Raw genomic sequence first — 17,254 nt, 5'->3', positions numbered from 1 at the left:
GATTGTACTGCTTGGAGCGGCGTAGGTGACTGAATGCTTTCTTTTAACAATGGTTTTCTAGGGACATGTCCCAGACTACTGCTTTTAGTGACAGTAACATACAAACAGTAGAGATCAAGGTAAGAAAGCGGGGCTGGGAGTCTGTGAAAAAATACTGCTATGGTCAAGTAAAACACTGGGCAACAAAGCATATACACATGAAGACTGAGTTAATGTGACATGGAACTTTATGATCTACAAATGCATGCTTGGGTTTTGCCCACTGAAAATATACTCTCCACCAGTTACATAAAAGCACCCATGAACAGAAAGCTAAGATTATATGTTAGTATTACCCTGTCTGGGGCTTCACTTCCTACGAGGCAATATGATACACTGTTGTCTCCTGACCATGAATTTAACTGTATTATGTGGGCTTAAACTTGTAAAGTACACACAGCCTACATATAGGACAATTCTACTGGTAGTTGAAAGATGTGGTTGCACAAATACAGATGCTGTCTTTATGTCAGTTGTAAAATGTATCTTGGATGCCTGCATGAAAAACTACTATTAGTCATAAATATATATTGGAAAATCTAGAAAAATAAATATTAAGATTTTATTAAAACCCATACAATAATGGTCTATACAATAAAGTAATGGGTGCATGCTTTTGTCTGGAAGAGGAGGAAAAACCATCCGTGAGGAAATCACTTCAAAAAATGACATTTCCCAGTCTTTGGCCAGCATCTGGGGAGGGCCCTTATGGTCAAAGACAGAGGCCTCTCTCACAAGGCCTGGTGGTCTTGCACAGAGGATAAGATAGTCTCCTTCAGACTAACTCATATGCAACCTGTGCAAATAAAGGGTGTGAAGTATGGACTGCTGTCTTTACCTGTCAGTCAAGCTTACTTGTTTCCCATTTACAGGCTTCCTGTTAACCAAATTCTGGGCTGTATTTGTTTTACAGTTAATTCTGTTCTTTTAAAAATCCTTTTGCACCTTTTCTGTTATTGGGAGGTGAATGCATACAATACTGCTGGGGCTAGAAAAGGGACCAAGAGACTGTCTTATCTCTGGCTGTGACTGCAACACATGATGTGAGGCAAGCAGTAGTAGAAGTGCTACAGATCTGATTAACTCTTCCTTGACTTCTTTTGGTAAATCTCTAAGTAGACAACAGGCTGAGAGAAACAGCTTTTGAATTCTCTCCACTGCAAATATGTTTTCTTCTTCTGCATATGGGAATGGTAAATCCTTTGCCTTCATTATAAGCACTCTAAAGAAGATAATGGTTCAATATTCTAGTATTGAACCAGTGCAGTGATCCCCAGGAGTGTTATTGGCAGGCAGATCTGTGGTGAAATGGGAGTTCTTGTAGGACATCATTGCAGGTCTGAAGATGGAAGGGGGGGAGGGAGGACAGCAATTGACTGGGATTCAGGTAAGCGAGACAGAATAGTTTGTGAAACACCAAGATAATTATAAAGTCTCCCTTCCCTTACTAGCAGTCCACTCCAGTTTGTATGGGGACCTTATTTCCACAAATGCCCCCCCCACCTTTTCCAGCATTCACTAGTTTTCCTCCCATTGTCTTCAGTACTCCCACCCCCTGTGCTAGGAAGCAAACAGAAGTTCTCCCATGCAAGGCCCTTTCCCATCTATAGTGCCTCCACCAGATCTCTTTCACAAAGTCATGGTCATTTTGATCTCTCGACAGCACTGAAGACTAGGTAATGGCCTATTTGATGTTGATTAACTAATGGCACCTACAGCTGAATATCAAGGCTGTGAGCCCCTGAAGGCGGGGGTGAGGTGAGAGGATTTAGTCTAGCAGCAACTGGGAGCATCTCCAGTTGGGCAGAGGAGAAATCTATAGGGGGCACCAACCAGACATGAGCTGCCCTAGGCAAACACTTTTCATTTGCTTTAAACCAGTTCTGAAACTGAAGTACAGGAAAGCGCTAGAAATTCCCAATTATGTTTATGTTGATGAGTCAATACAATGTCTGGTAGACACAAGCTAGATGCATCTACCTTAGCAAACTTTATTTTGCCAATCATATTAGCTTTTTTCTTTTTTCCACTCAGCAATCTTTGAAGGTGTCATGGTTTAAGTGCAGTCAGTAACTCAGACCCACACAGCCCGCTCGCTCACTCCCCCCTTCCTCCCCCAGCCCCGTTCCCGGAGGGACAGGGAGGAGAATCGAAAGAATGTAACTCCCATGGGCTGAGATAAGAACAGTCCAGTAAATAAGGTATAACACAAATCACTGCTGCTGCCACCAATAATAATAATGATAAGGGAAATAACAAGGGAAGAGAATACAACTGCTCACCACCTGCTGACCAGTACCCAGCCTGACCCTAGCACTGATCTAGCCATTTCAGGTAACTGCCCCCAGTTCTACATCCTGGGCATGACGTGCTGTGGTATGGAATACCTCTTTGGCTAGTTTGGGTCAGGTGTCCTGTCTCTGCTTCCTCCCAGCTTCCCCTCCTCAGAGCAAGAAACTCACAAAGTCCTTGATCAGACTAAACATTACTGAGCAGTAACTAAAAACATGGGTGTTATCAACGCTGTTCCCAGGCTGAAAGTCAAAAACACAGCACTGCACCAGCTACTAAGAAGGAGAAAAATGGCTGCTGCTGCTGAACCCAGGACAGATGGAAAGCATGGAAATAACATATTTGGAAGACTGATACAGTTTGTGACTACTGTGACTGTGTGAGAATGAAGCCTAATTGCTCTACCTGTATTTGCAGACAAAACAGCATTCAGGTTCATCATTCACTGAGAAAAACAGGATTAGAGTGCCACTGAAGCTATTTGTCTTCTTTCCCGAGTGTCCGCTTCATCACAGTGCCACACTTCTTGACCTGCCTCTGGCTGTATGTTCCTTGTGTGCCTTCCTGAGGAGCAGCACCACTCAGCTGGTGGAGTTCTGGCAGTCGGGAAATGGGGGCTGAGTGCTTTTGGCCGCTGGCTGATCAGCTGAAGGACAAAGACAATAGCTTATCTATGTTGCTCTGGTCAGCTCCCAAGACATTCTTGTCCTTCAGACTGGCATGACTCTTGGGTCAGTGCCAGGTTGCATTACTGTACTGCTGCTGGCCTGTGTACATTTTTCTCCTTTTCACTATAGATATTTATCATATATTGCCATAATTTTACTCTCATTTGCGGTAATCATCTAAAACACTGCTGCCTATTTTCTGCATTGTTAGCAAAACGCTAAACAGAAGCTACTGTCAGTTCAGTCTACCTAAGCTGCAGCATTATTCCTTTGACCTCTGTTTATTCTGTGGAGAACTCATTGCCTACACATCTCCAAGCTGTCTGAACACAGAAGAAAATAAAAACCTCAAGTTAGGCAGAAGTCCTGGCAGCTGAGTATCTGTGTTAATGCTTATAATACACTTTTCTAAAAGATAGCTTGCAGGATTATTATTTTTTCCCAAAAATATTATTGTACACTTACACATACCTAATGTTTCAAATGCCCAGTTCATCAGTTTTTGCTTGTTTGGCTTGTTTATTTGTTATGTTCCACAGGTAGTGAGAGAGATGAACTAATTAAATTAATAAGCCCTATCCATATCAGATCAGGATCTTGGAAAATTTTTTGCTATCTGACTAACGATCAAACTGAACATTAGGTTGTAAATGTTGCTAATTCCATAAGCAGCAATGAGCAGGGAAAAGGGCGTCTGGCTTATTGTCTACTAACAAGTTATGCTAGAGAGTATTAATGACTGATTATTACTTGTTAGCTTTCAAACTACTGCCAAAAGAGTACATAAAACTGCCACTGGGTTACATATTTGGGTTTTAGGATTGTTCGTCCAACTGGACAACTTGGACTGCAATTACAATCTTCATCTCACTTTCTATCTCACCACAGTAACATCAGTTATATGGCAAATCTCTCTACTTCCAAACAGTTTGTTTTGTGAGCACTGCCTGTTTATGTCAGAGAGAGCATCTGGGGGCTTTTAACTTTACATAATTCACAAGCAATTAATTCAGCACAGACATCTCACAGTCCAGTCATGATGGTTCCCTAGCAGCCTATGAAACAAGCTTTGATTTGCCATAGGATTTCCAACAGACATTTGTCTCTAAGCTTACTAAAGGTGACTAATCATCTTGATTAGGAAACAGCAATTGCCTTCTAGTTTAGGAATCTGGAAGATAGCAGGTGTTTTCCTGGGCTTCTTTGGGTAAGGGAAGAAGCTTTCGTCCCAGAGTGCTTCAGCTCAGTGTAATTGATTTTCCTGGGGCATCTTAGAGATGTCATTGAAAATTTAAAAGATGGCAAGTATGGTGAATTCCTAAAATTGGACCAAGCCATGCTGCAAGGAAATCTGTAAGAAATGGGATATATTCAATTACTGCCAATTTTCAAGAAATGAAGGAGAAGAAAGACTAACTAAAGAGGAAGAAAGAGGAGACAATGTGCACATTTGTGCTTAATTTCAGAACCTTGAGTTTCAGAAAGTCATCGCGTCATGAAGAGAGTCCCAAAACACAAAAATTGTACTAGGTAAAACCACAAAAGAGACCCTGACAATTGTAGCAAGTTCACAATGAAAGTAGGAAGGCAACAAGAATTTTAGGACACTCTGGACTTCTTAAGAGATTCTTTAAAAAAAAAAGCAAGCCACGATGTTTGTGTGGCCCTCTGTCCTCATTTTCTCTTTCTTCAATTCCCCTTTTTATTATTTTCTTTTATTTTCTTCTGGTAAAATATTCTACTAAAGAAAATTAACTTTTCTAAATATCTTTTTAAGATACTCTGTTAAGTTTACAGGTCACAAATTTAATTTATAGGAATGAAAAGCTCCTGCTTAGTTGAGAAACACTGAAGTCTGTGGTTTGTTCGTGTGTTTGTTTAATCTAATTCTCTGACTGCTGGTAACAACCTCAACAATTTCAAAGGTATCTAATAGCTTTTGTCACAGAAATAGTTCTTAAATGTTAACCAGGTTTCAAACATTCACACAGCAAATTCAGTGGTCTAAAGTATTGCAGACAACAAAGTGCAAGCCCACTTCTTTCCATGCTCTTGTAGCTCTGTGTCTGCGATTTGTCTTGGTGATGGAAATACTAAGGTCCTCACACATAGCTTGCAGATGGTGGACATTTTCTTCCTAACAACGACCTGGCTCATCGTAGAGTTCAGATATCAGCTTTTCTGAGCTACTTCTGGAGTTTCTTGCTGCAATAGATGCAAAACACTAAGGAATCCAGTTCTTGGGAGAAGGAAACAGAAAGAGTTACAGATTGCAAATACAGAACTTCCATTTAGAACAGAAGGCATTTATTTAAAATGTCCCAAAGCTAAAGTCAACATTACGTCCTTTTGCTGGACTTAGCAAATGCTTTCTTTCTTACATGTGATGGTGTATGTGCTGCAGATCAGAGAGTTTTTCTGCCAAAACTGGTTCTCAGATGTGCATGAACTTTTAACAACCATAAACAGTCTTTTCAAATAGCAGCTTGTCACATGACATGTCATAGTTACAAACCGAGGGGTTTTTTTGTTTCCTTCTCTTTCCCCTAAATGAAAACATTTATTCTGGCAGCCTCTTATGAACTACTTCAAAGAAGTCTTCTCAAGTCTTTTTTTCCCCCGTTGACCTACTATTGTGCTTCTTCCATCCAGAAAATTTTCCAGTATGTTTGACATTTGATTTTGATCTAATAGCAATTTTGATTTTTGAAAGTAATAATGTATTTCAAGACTCCTGATTCTAGTTTCAAGTATTGTTTAGTTTATAGCTCTCAACAGCAGTGAAGACCTATTTATAAAGGGGTGAAGGCTGGAGCAAATTTAGTACATTTTGAAAGCTACAAGGCTGACAAGAAAACCAGTCTTAGTCCAACACAGTACTTAGGATATGCTTAGTGTCAAATATGTGAGTTGGTGTAGCAAAGCTGAGATGATACTTGAGGCTCATGCCTCAAAACTAACATTTTTTAAGTGCTTTATTAAATGACTGCTGAAAGAGCAGAGTCTCCAGGTTGGCCACATGATGCAATGGAAATTTCTCCCATGCCACTCATCTGCTGGACTGAAGAACCCATCGTCCAGTGATCTATAATCTCTTTGTTTAAAACACCATCAGCTGCTGCCCATTCTACACAGAGCAAATTCTAACCATGTGGGGTCACTCTGGCAGGTACTTTTAGCAGACTATTTTTGCACAGTACAAGTGACTGAAACTAATTTTTTATTTTATTAGGAAATAATGTTCCACTTGAAAACCCAAGTATTCCAAGTTATGAAATGACAGAAATGAGGCTGTCCATCCAACTTTAATTTGGCATATTCTTCCCCTGTTCCCAGCTTCATTTGGTATAGTGGGGTATGCTTAGGAAATCCAACATATGTTCACTATTTTTATCCTTGTTACTTAACTAGTGGTTATACCATGGAATAAATGTAGAACTATTCTTTCCTCATGATCCTTTCTGGAGTATTCCTCACAACAGTGCCCAAATTTATCATAAACTTTATATTGCTGCTGTGAGAGGAAATATATCTTGTTATTCTGTATTTACCATCCATGGATGTGGATTCCATGGATGTGGAACAAAATGTCTCTCTGGAGGCCATGTGGGAAATCAGTGGGAGAACTGGAAGTGGAATATGGGACCCAATCCAGTGCTCATTCTCCTGTATCAAAAAACTTTCCTCTGGGCACTGCCGAGCAGCCTCAGCTCTCATCAACTTTGCAGTTTTGAGCACTCATCATGCTTGTTCACACTCTATGTTCACACTCACAGCGCTGTTAATCTTAAAAAGCTCAGCCAGCAAATAAAAGCCCAAACAGGCACAGAAGTTCTGCTCCTGAAGCAACAAAACCAAATATGAAAATTAAACAAGTTTTTCAATGAAATGATGAAACCGAATGAAGTTTAATATTTTTGCTGTCCCAATTTTCACTTCCCCTTTCTCACTTCACAAAAACAGCTTTCTTCCTTGTGACTCCTATTGCATACCTCTGGGGGAGATATCACTTGTGCCAGGGATGGCATAGAGCTATGCTTGGGCTGACTGTCAGGCCAGAACTGGTGTGACTGCTGATGGACTGGCACACTACTGCCCAACAGAATGTGGGATGGACAAATTTCATCTGCTTCCCTGTGGTGGGATTTGGGCGCATATTATAAGTCCAGTTCCTGACTTTTTTGAAACTTATCACAACTTACTTAAGGCTGTAAGCCTCATTAGGTATGACTGAAATGAACCAGCTTGTTCAACATCTAGTATAGCAGGGACTCACGAACAAATGAACATGCAGACAGTGTAAGCATATGCGCCGTCTTTCCTTGGCAAATCAGGAGCAATATCCATTTCCTACAAAAAAATCCTCAATAAGAGGTTTCTAGCTCTGCAAAAGCAAAAAATACCTGCAGTTACATAAAGAGGTTTTTCTCTTTCAGCCACCTTTATATGAAGGCTGCTCAGATATTTTCAGGGATAATGGCAGTATAAAATCATTGGTAGGTAAATGAAAGTAGAGTTTTCTTTCAGTTTTCATATTGTTAACAATATGTCTAGTTTAAACTAGACAATAGTGTGCTAATGTTTTTCAGACACAAAAATATACACTAATTGTTGTTTGTTTTGTTTTTTTTTTTTAAATCCTGAAACTAAAAGCTCTGTACTTAAATACCAGTGCCTGGTGTCATAAAGTTTCTTTAGATTTTCTGATGCAATATGCCTGTTGGTTAATACAATTTAGTTTGCTTAAACTTGTTAAAGAATAAAGGTAAAATGTCCAATGATAATCTCCATATGATCAATGCATGTTGATTGTTCATTTTTCTGCTAATATGCCTTCCTCAGTATATCTGAAGTGCATATTGTTCAAATTTTAGAAAATGGACCCATTTCCTATGTTTTTCTAGAATGTAGACATTCATGGCATAACAGCCTAGACAGATAATTAGCCAACCCTTCATCTTTTTGGGAACAGATGGTTTTGGATTTGATGTAGTATATGCCCCAGAGATTATTCAGATGAGATTTTAAAATTTACGGCTCAATCATATGTGCTGTGATTTGCAGGTATTTTGAGTGGCTAGAATGATTGAACACAAGAAAACTCTGGCCTTTAGTGGAGATTGGCAACACACTAGAATAAGTCTGTGTGAAAGACATAAAAAACATTGAAGTCATCTGGACCTTCTCCTAGTTCATCATTGACCGCAGGTCCATTTGCTGTCTATCTATCTCATTTAACGCTTTCTGTTCTTCCAAATAGTTCTCAATGATCACAACATGCCACTGAATTTTCATAGAATTGGGTTCTAACTTTCAGTGCTTCTTGTGCCATTAAATAGTGCTCAAAGTTTGGATGAGAGCCCACTATCTCTGCCTGCCTTAAGATATCACTGTATTACACCTGTGTTATCCATTTTCCATTCTCATTTCATGAAAACTATGAAGAACTGTGACAATGGTCATTTGGAGGCTTTTGGTATCTGAGACAGTATTTTAAACACCCCCAAAATGAAATACTTTAATCACTGGGTTTTAAGTTCATGCAGCCTACGTACAGAGGCTTCAACTAAAGACTGTAGCATACGTGTAGCATATAATTAAACTTCATCAATGACACCCACAGAACTCTCAGTGGAGAATCATCTCACAGTGGTGGGAATATTGGCAGTTAGAAGGGGATATTCCTGCCATTGTAACTGCTGAGAACTTGCAGTCTACATTGCACATAGAGAAGACAACAAGGTAGGCACTTCTCCTATGTAGTGAATTTTACAATCTAAACAAGGCTAATGGACAAGTTGAGAAGAATTATATTATGATTCTAACACAAAACACATTGTCTATTGATTTATTTTGCTTTGTTTTGTATTTCGCAAATAAATAAAACTTCACTCCCTTAAGTGAATTGGGATTATGAATGTAATATTAAAAAGGGAGTTGTAAAGAGGAAATGTTCTCAAAGAATTTAGGGAGCATATTATTTGGAGAGAAATTATACAATAGGCATGGAAGCATTTAAAAACATTTCCACACAGCATGACATGCTGCTAGGTTGTTACTCCTTGCCAGCTCTCCCTATCTGCAGTAAAACAAATCCATTCTACAGCTAATGCACAAAACATGGTTGTCCTTTCTTTTCACTTCTCCTTTCTGCTAGGAAGGACTAGCTGGACTAGGAATGAATTCTTTTTTTGAGTTACAAGCCTTACTTGATGTATTATCACTGCTTGACAATGAGTTTCTTGAACTGTAGGCTTGGTGTGAAATGAAATGAGCGGACTGTGAAGATATGAAACTTCACACCAGAGGATCTATTTCTTTATGTAATCGTTCATTTCTGCTCTGCAAGCTTTTTGTTGTATACCATGTTTCTCAGCTTTGCCACCCTTAAATTAAGAACAAGCCTGCAGGGACTTATTTCTGTTTAATAATGATCTCAGTAAAATGAGCCTCATAAGGTATAAGAAGTCTATAGAGAGTGTAAATCTTTCTCACATTTAAGCTCTTCTCTGTAAACTAATCACATTCGCTAATTTTACTCGTTAGAAGGTGTAGTTATTTGAATGAATCAATTACTCCCTCAGTTCTAAAGAGTGATAATCCGTGTTCTTAATTTAAAACTGCTTACACTACAATTTCCACCAAACAGCATGGAACGGTAAGGGTACCATGTTTAATTGCAGAGGCAGAAATCATTACTTATGTGGCTCAGGGCTCCTGTTCTCACAGGATAATTTTTTTTCCACCCTTTTTGGAGTTCACTGCAAGATCAGGTTATGATAATCTTTCATTCACAGTATTGCAGTTTTTCTCAGTAATGTGACAACTCACTATGACCTGACTTACAGAAGACTGAATTGCCAATGACATATCTAATTATCATGTTACTGTAGCATATTGTCATTTCATTACCTGTATTCAAAGTTTATGTGCGCACATCAAAGTGTTGCAGTGCAGTCAAGAGGAAAGCCATAATACTGTTAATTATTTTCCGTATTATTGTCAGGCAATGATATTTTTTCAAACTGGTGAAAGCAAACTTGTGCCAACGTACTATGAATGTATTTTCATTCCAACAACACTTACATACCTCCCATTTGTGTGATCTTTCCCCACCCACCACAGGCAAAATGATGTCCATGCAAAAAGCTATTGCAACAATAACCACACACCAGTTTTCTCCCATCTTTCCCGTCTTTTCTCCTGAAAGTAGAATGACGACTGATATTTTTAGCTATTTTGAGACACTTCGAGTCCCGCATTCAAATTCTTTTCCCTACATACTGACAATGTACACAAAGCAGTATCCCCACACACATAAAAAAAAAAGACACAAGATATTCAGACATGAGAAAGGTTCTGCTTTTATGTTCAGCTGTAGCAAAACCAACACATTTGTAACTTCCATTGTATATGTCAGACAAAAAGTGTTCCTTGTCCTTTGTCTTTTCACCATCATTTTTATGACTTTATTTGCACAGCAGTGTTGGCTTTGGAAAAATGGAGGATGACAAAATTTCTGTTTAATAAAAATCTCTTTTAAACTGTTATTCTGCCTCCCTGACCTCCCTACATTCCTTTCTATTGGCTAAAATTGGACAAAGATCTGCTGATGTGAGGCCAGCCATTGCTGTCCTAAACAGCTTTTGATATAGAACAAAGCATTTGACTTCTTAATGGGATAAGCTCTAGTTTTACAGCAGTCAGGTCAAATACTTGACAAGTATTCTGAGAATGACTAATGAATGATGGTTGCTGTTTTTTACAGGCCGTCCTAACTGTTTTACTGTGAACTACCAAGGTTAGAGATGGATCTGAATCCTCTGGATGTGTCCAGAGTGGACACTGCTCCTTTGGATGGTACGTCTAGTGTGAGATGCACAGCGTAGCAGTGTCAGCTGGTGCTGCACAGTTATGTCACCTTACTGGATTACATCGTGCAAGCAGGCCCCCTTGGCAGATGTAACTGTGTAGCTGATGTAACGAGACCGGCAGGGAAGCTATTCATATATGCCAAGTTCCCACTCAGGGGCTTTGCAGAAAAAGACGTATTCACAATTCAAAATTTTAATATTGCTTCTCCCATCAGAATCTGGGTGTGTGAAACAATAAGGACTGTCGTGTCTAATCACATATTCATAAAGTATTGTTTGTATACATCAAGCCATCTGTTCTGATAAGCTTTTTCCGCCTATATGTCAATTCAAAGCAAGACAAGGTTTTGATTATCGTTATTTATAATATTACCCAAGTTCTCTCTAGCATGCTGACATCCACTTGTTGTGATATGACTTCCCACAATGTAAATTAGTTACAGCAGTATAATCTCTGTATTGCAAGCATGATATCCTTGCCTCACCACTCCCAAGTGATAAGGGGTGTGCAAGACTAGCTCAGCTGCTTCTGCCCTCCATATCTGGAGGGGAGCTTTGAGGAGCCAAGGCAGTAGCTCGTAGGTAGCCTGTGGAAAAGAGACAGGAGCTGAACTCACTGTGGTATGCTACTCTGAGCTTCAGGAAGGCATTTCTCAGGTGGGGCTGAGCCACACAAAGATGAGAATCAGTAGTTTAGATCAGGTCATTGCTTTTGTTCTTTGCTCTATTATTAAACTGCGTGAATAAAATTGCATACTGCACACTGTGAGAATGAATATTTCAACCTTTTTATTTTTAAATTTCTCCTGGACTCAGAGAACACAACAGAAGTATTTTGTGAAGAATAAGGAGACAACATGCCACAGGCACTTCAAAGCAAAAGGGAAAACTAAGACACGACAAGAAGCAAGTACCAGATAAATGAAGCTGAGATTGTCTGAAAGAAGGGAATGATTGAAAGGATTCAACAGAGATGCAGAGTATAATCTAAAACCTATGTATTCAGTCTTTCCACCAGGCACTGAGCTAAATAAGCTTTGGATCAGGCCCAGAGAGACATGTCACCCTCATCAAAAGTTTTTACAAAAGTATTTTGATTCACTCACTTAGTGAATGTCCTTTCCATTTCTGGAGTTTATTCTGCAACGTATTGTGCATATGTTACTGAGAATTCACAACATCCATTTTAGTCTACAAATGCTCAAGAAATTGCAATGGGCACCTTAAAGAACTGGATCTCAGATACAGTCAAGAAATGCAGCACTTCACAACTGAGATGTTATCAGTCTTATCTTTTCTCATATGAGAAAGTGTTAGGGAACCTATGGTGATGTAGCAAGGATTGCAGAGGAGGTCCAAAAAAAACTTAGAACCAGGACACAGCGCTGTGTTGTAACCACTGGATGATCACAAGAGTATTCAAGGTCAGGCAGCATTCATGCATCTTTAGGTGAGTATTGTGTATACGCCTTCTGATGCTTTTTAATGTTCTCATTTTCGTAAGAAAGATATTTACTGCTAAAGCTTGTAGGCAAAATGACAGTAAGAAACTGGACTTCTTATCACTGAAAAAAATCTTAAAATTATTAAAAACTGAAATACTGCTCTGAGCATACAGAAGTAATTTCAACATGGAAATATTCACATGCCGATGTGATTCCTGTATCTCTTAACCTAAGTGAATCACAGTTTAATAAAGTGAAGACTCCGTGCAGTTTAATGAAAACCAGTAAGACAAAATCTTGACTGCATTATGAAACTAAGGTCAAGATAAAGTAGTTTTAATCTGAAATGGCTGCCTCACAAGAGTAAAATGAATGCTTTACTCAGTTTTAAACACACAGAGAAGCTCTCTGAAAATACTTGATCTGGAGATCAATTTCTAGTTTCTCATCATTCATGTAATTATTACACAAGAGAAAGGCTGTTTGGTTGCACTTTAGTGATACTAAATCTATTATTATATTAAGTCCAGCAGCACTTGGAGGATGGGCGTTTCACTGTGCCAAGTGCCATACCTGAAAGAGTGAGGGGAACCCTCTCTCCGCCAAAGAGACAAAGGATTATGAAGGATAGTTTTTCTCATCTGGTAGAAGGTAAAGTGAATGGCAGATGATGTTACTTGCAGAAAGTCAGTTGTCAGCAGAGCAAACAGTGGTAAACTGGATTTTCAATTCACTTGCAGGCTGGATGAACTGATTTTTTTTTTTTTTTTTCTTCCAGAAAAAATAACAATATAACCAAGATTAAAAACCAAACCAAACCAAACATTTTGAGTAATCTAAACATTTAGACATTTAAGTAGAAGGAAATTTAGGTAAAAGACCTTTAAATCAGGAAGTTGAACCATCTAACTATTGTAATGTTAAGAAAAATACTAACACAGAATTAAGAGTTTCTTGAAAGAGGCAATATAAAATGTTTGGGGCTGGGTTTGGTTTTTTCTTCTAATTACGTCTACTTGCTCTTTTCTTTTTTTCTCCTTGGACCAAATAGCAGATTATTTAAACTACATGTGTTTATAACATGGATATGTACCCAAATCAAGTATTTTTGAAGAAAAGGTATGTTTATTTGTGAATAGGAGGTAAACTTCAGATCTAGGATCTGAAGGTGGCACCAGTGCCATGCTGACCCCATATTCCAAGGCTGTCTTACAACCTTGGTCTTTCAGCAAATTCTATACGTATTCTATATGTATTACCTGGTACTTGATAATATTATTTTTAGATAGCACTGACTATTTAAGAAAAGAGTTTTGGTTGGAAACTAATTAGTTGAAACTGTAAGAAATCAATGAATTATATCAGTTTTGACAAAACTTTCATGAGAAAATAGTTGAGCCTACTGTAGCTTTTCTGTTCAAAATCAGGATAATATTTCTGGCACAGAAGGTGACTGCAATTTAGTGTTTGGGTTGAACACTACATCATGCTGAAAAGAACTGTACTGAGTTAAAGGGCAGGGTAAAAACAGATAGAGAGGAATTGTTTTCTGCAGAATCACTGATGAGGATCATGGTGAGCATTTCGTCCGAGCACGAGGGAAAGCAGGAGGATCTGAAAGCTTGTTTTCTTCAACAGCAGTTTGATGCAGGCTGGCAACTGTGGTCACACCAGGCCCACGCAGAGCCCATCCGCTGCTGCTGGACGTTGCTGCTCTCTTGGCTGTGCCATCTCCTGTCCCTGCCACATGTGATGGATAATCTGTCACTTAAGCCAGGTTTTGTTTCCTGCACCTGCCTCCTCCTTTTATCTACAATGTATCCTGAGTCTTTGTATCAAGCTGCCAACAATTTTTTTTCAAGACATCAACCTCTTGGCAAGCTTTGGAATCCTGTAGTGTCCACAAAAATGAATAAGCAGAACAGCCTTCATAAATTAAAAGATTTACACACTTTTAGGACAGTAGAGATTATTCGATCAACTAGTCTGGTCCTGAAATCATAACACCCATTCAGTAGTGAGCCCAGAACCAATTTGAGCAACTTGGAACGTAATAATCTGCTTTGCTCTTGGCATCAGTTGATTTGGAATTGTGGAAAAATACTGATGTATATACCTCTACTAAGGAGAGAAGTAAGTTATAAACCAGAGAGGACTGGAAAACTCAGAGTTTAAGCATAACCTACAGCACTTCCAGCTGTCTGTCTTTTTTCTCCAGATGTCTGACACTATCTAGGTCATTCTGGCACCCTTGATCTAGAAAATATTTTGAAATTTGAAGACTATTGTCTTGGATGAAAATGATGCAAATGAGATAAGGCATAGATAGTGCCTGAAACTAGGGCCAGTGCCTGAAAAGAGCAGGCACTAAGCAAATCACCATCTGCACAGCCTGAAGAATAATAACACTGAAATGCTAATCTATGGATTGGTGATGCTATCTGCTGTGGTTTCCAGCAAGCTTTCATTGAATTTTTAACTGCAGCTGATACCTATTGTCATGTCTCCTCTAAAAGAGGCCAGAACAGAATTAAATTTTGCCTTTGTGCATGGCACTAAAATACACAGCAAACTCGAGATCATCGTGTTCCCACCACTGTTCAAGTACAGTCCTGTGCTCTGTCTAACACAGAAGTCTTTCAATTTCTTTAGCTTGCCAATCTCAAACCAACCAGTTTAAAGGAATAAGGAATTCCATCAGCTGGTCTGGTCAGATTTTTCTTATGAAGAAGACATTAAGGAAGATGCCATCTCAACAGTGTTTAATATGAGAACTTCTGGAAATTTTAAGGAAATAATCTTTTTCAAACACTGGACATTCAGTAAATGAAATATTTCCACATTGCTTTTCTTCTTTTCCTCTGCAAAGCAGTTTTCAACTAGCTCAGATTTTCTGTCTCACAGGATCTGGCAATACTACAATTTGTTCAATCTACTGTGAGAGTTTTTGAAAGTAGTCTGCAATGTATTTTACTCTGCACAGCTTTAAATACTAGCTGCTGTGGCTTGCCTGGCATTTTTGAAACAGAGAGCCAACATCGTATGTCTGAATTACTTCTTGACATTACTGAGCAGCAGCTAATCCTTCAGCAGCTTTTTTTTTCTGTTCCAGGAAACTGATTTCCATAGGATCTGACTGCGGCTGAGTTTGTGCACTTTGTTAAGCTTCTTTCAGTGCTGCCTATGCTTGAGGGGCCTTAAGGACAAAAACTGGTGAGACCCTTCTGCGTAGAGAGGGAAGGGAGGGAGGGGCTTAGAAAGGGAAAAGTTGGGGGCGTCCCCAGGTCAGAGCAGGTGAGGCAGCACCAGGTCGTGGCAGATGGATGAGACTATCTGGGATGGCATTGGTCATACTGCCCTTCTTCACTGCCTGAGCGTGGATGATCCTCCATTATCTACCCTAGAAAACTAAACAGAACTAGTACAGTTTGTATCATTAAATTGTCTGCACAGTCCTTTCTTGGCATGATTTTTGGTGCATGTCTATGAGGAGTCTCCCAAGCAACTCCTGCAAGGGCCAGCATGGGCTGGGAGCCATAACCAAAGGCAATCCAAGTACGACTACTTTGTGTTGAAGAGTAGGGGATTTTAGCTGTAGGGATTCAAGCTGAGGCATGCCAGTATGCTTCAGGGCCAGGGATCAATCAACTCTGACTTATTTTGCTTAGCATCCCTGTAGCCACTGGGGCTGCAGCAGACAGTTGCAAATGTTGAGTTGGCAGGTACAGAAGCCTGCACCCCTTCCTGCTGTGTGGAAAGCTGCGTGCTACTGCCTGACATTTAGACCTAACAACTATACTTATCACATATGCTCCAGGTTTCAGACAGTTTGACTGCAGACACCATGCTTGGAACACTGCTGGCCTGCTCCACATGACGGCTGCGGTGAACGTGAAGTGAATTTGAAAGGTCATATAGTATCCTGAAAGCAAATTCCCTGGAATCGGTCAAAATTAGGCATGTGGGAAGAAGCAAGATCTCACCCACATCATCTAATCAACATTCCTGTCAGAGAGGCTTGTCACTGAGAAGACCTTCAGAATGCTGAGCAACCTGCGACAGACTTTATCCTTACCCAAACTTTGGTGCAAATCTGAAAACTCAGCTTCCAAATTCAAGAATAAATTGCTGTCTAGGGAAACATAGATGGAATAAAAATGATTAAGAACATTAGCATGGGTAAACTCCGTGTGTTCCTCTAGGAGGCTTGTGAAAGCAGTTTGTGAGCAAAAGTTAATGGCCTTTTTTCTATAGTATTTTTTTTATTATTATTATTTACCACCCTGTGCTCTTTAAATCATGTTTTAAATTATTCCTGTGCTTGTGTTCTGAATTGACTTCCAAAAAATACTGATACCATTAATAAAAATGGTAGTGCAAATGTCGCTGTTAATTATGTATTTTGGTCTGTGACATTTGCATATTAATATTGCAATCTGTTGAACTGACATCAGAAGGACAAAAGCTTTTGACGGCTGATTTTGTTCAGCTTAGATGCAAGTGATACTGTGTTTTATTAACAATCCAATGACATCTGTGCCTTTTTCAATCCGCCTGTGAAATTAATTGTCTTTTAGCTAGCAGAAGCTGATTTCTGACTTTTCCTTTTTTTAATTTTCTTTTTTCCACCTGAACACCAAAAGAGTGGAGCGGCTGAATTAAAAATTGAATGCTTGAATTGTGGTCTAAATTACAGCACATAATTTAAGCTACTCACCTTTAATGAGTCTAGCCTTAAAATGTAGAATGGTGTTTTTTTAATAAAGAGGCTTTGAATTACTTAATCTAAATGACATCAATGTTTTGAAAGTTCTTTTTTTTAGACAAAAAAGAGAGTGTAAAATGTATTTCTCTCTACTTATTATGCAATCTGTAGACAGGTCATGTGATACATGCCTCAGTATCTCATCATTAGTATCACGTGGCAATTTGGAAG

This window comes from Psittacula echo (assembly GCF_963264785.1).
Source record: "Psittacula echo genome assembly, chromosome: 4".
In the NCBI taxonomy this organism is placed as follows: Eukaryota; Metazoa; Chordata; class Aves; order Psittaciformes; family Psittacidae; genus Psittacula; species Psittacula echo.
The sequence above is the reverse complement of the archived record's forward strand: the minus strand, read 5'-3'. Positions refer to the sequence as shown.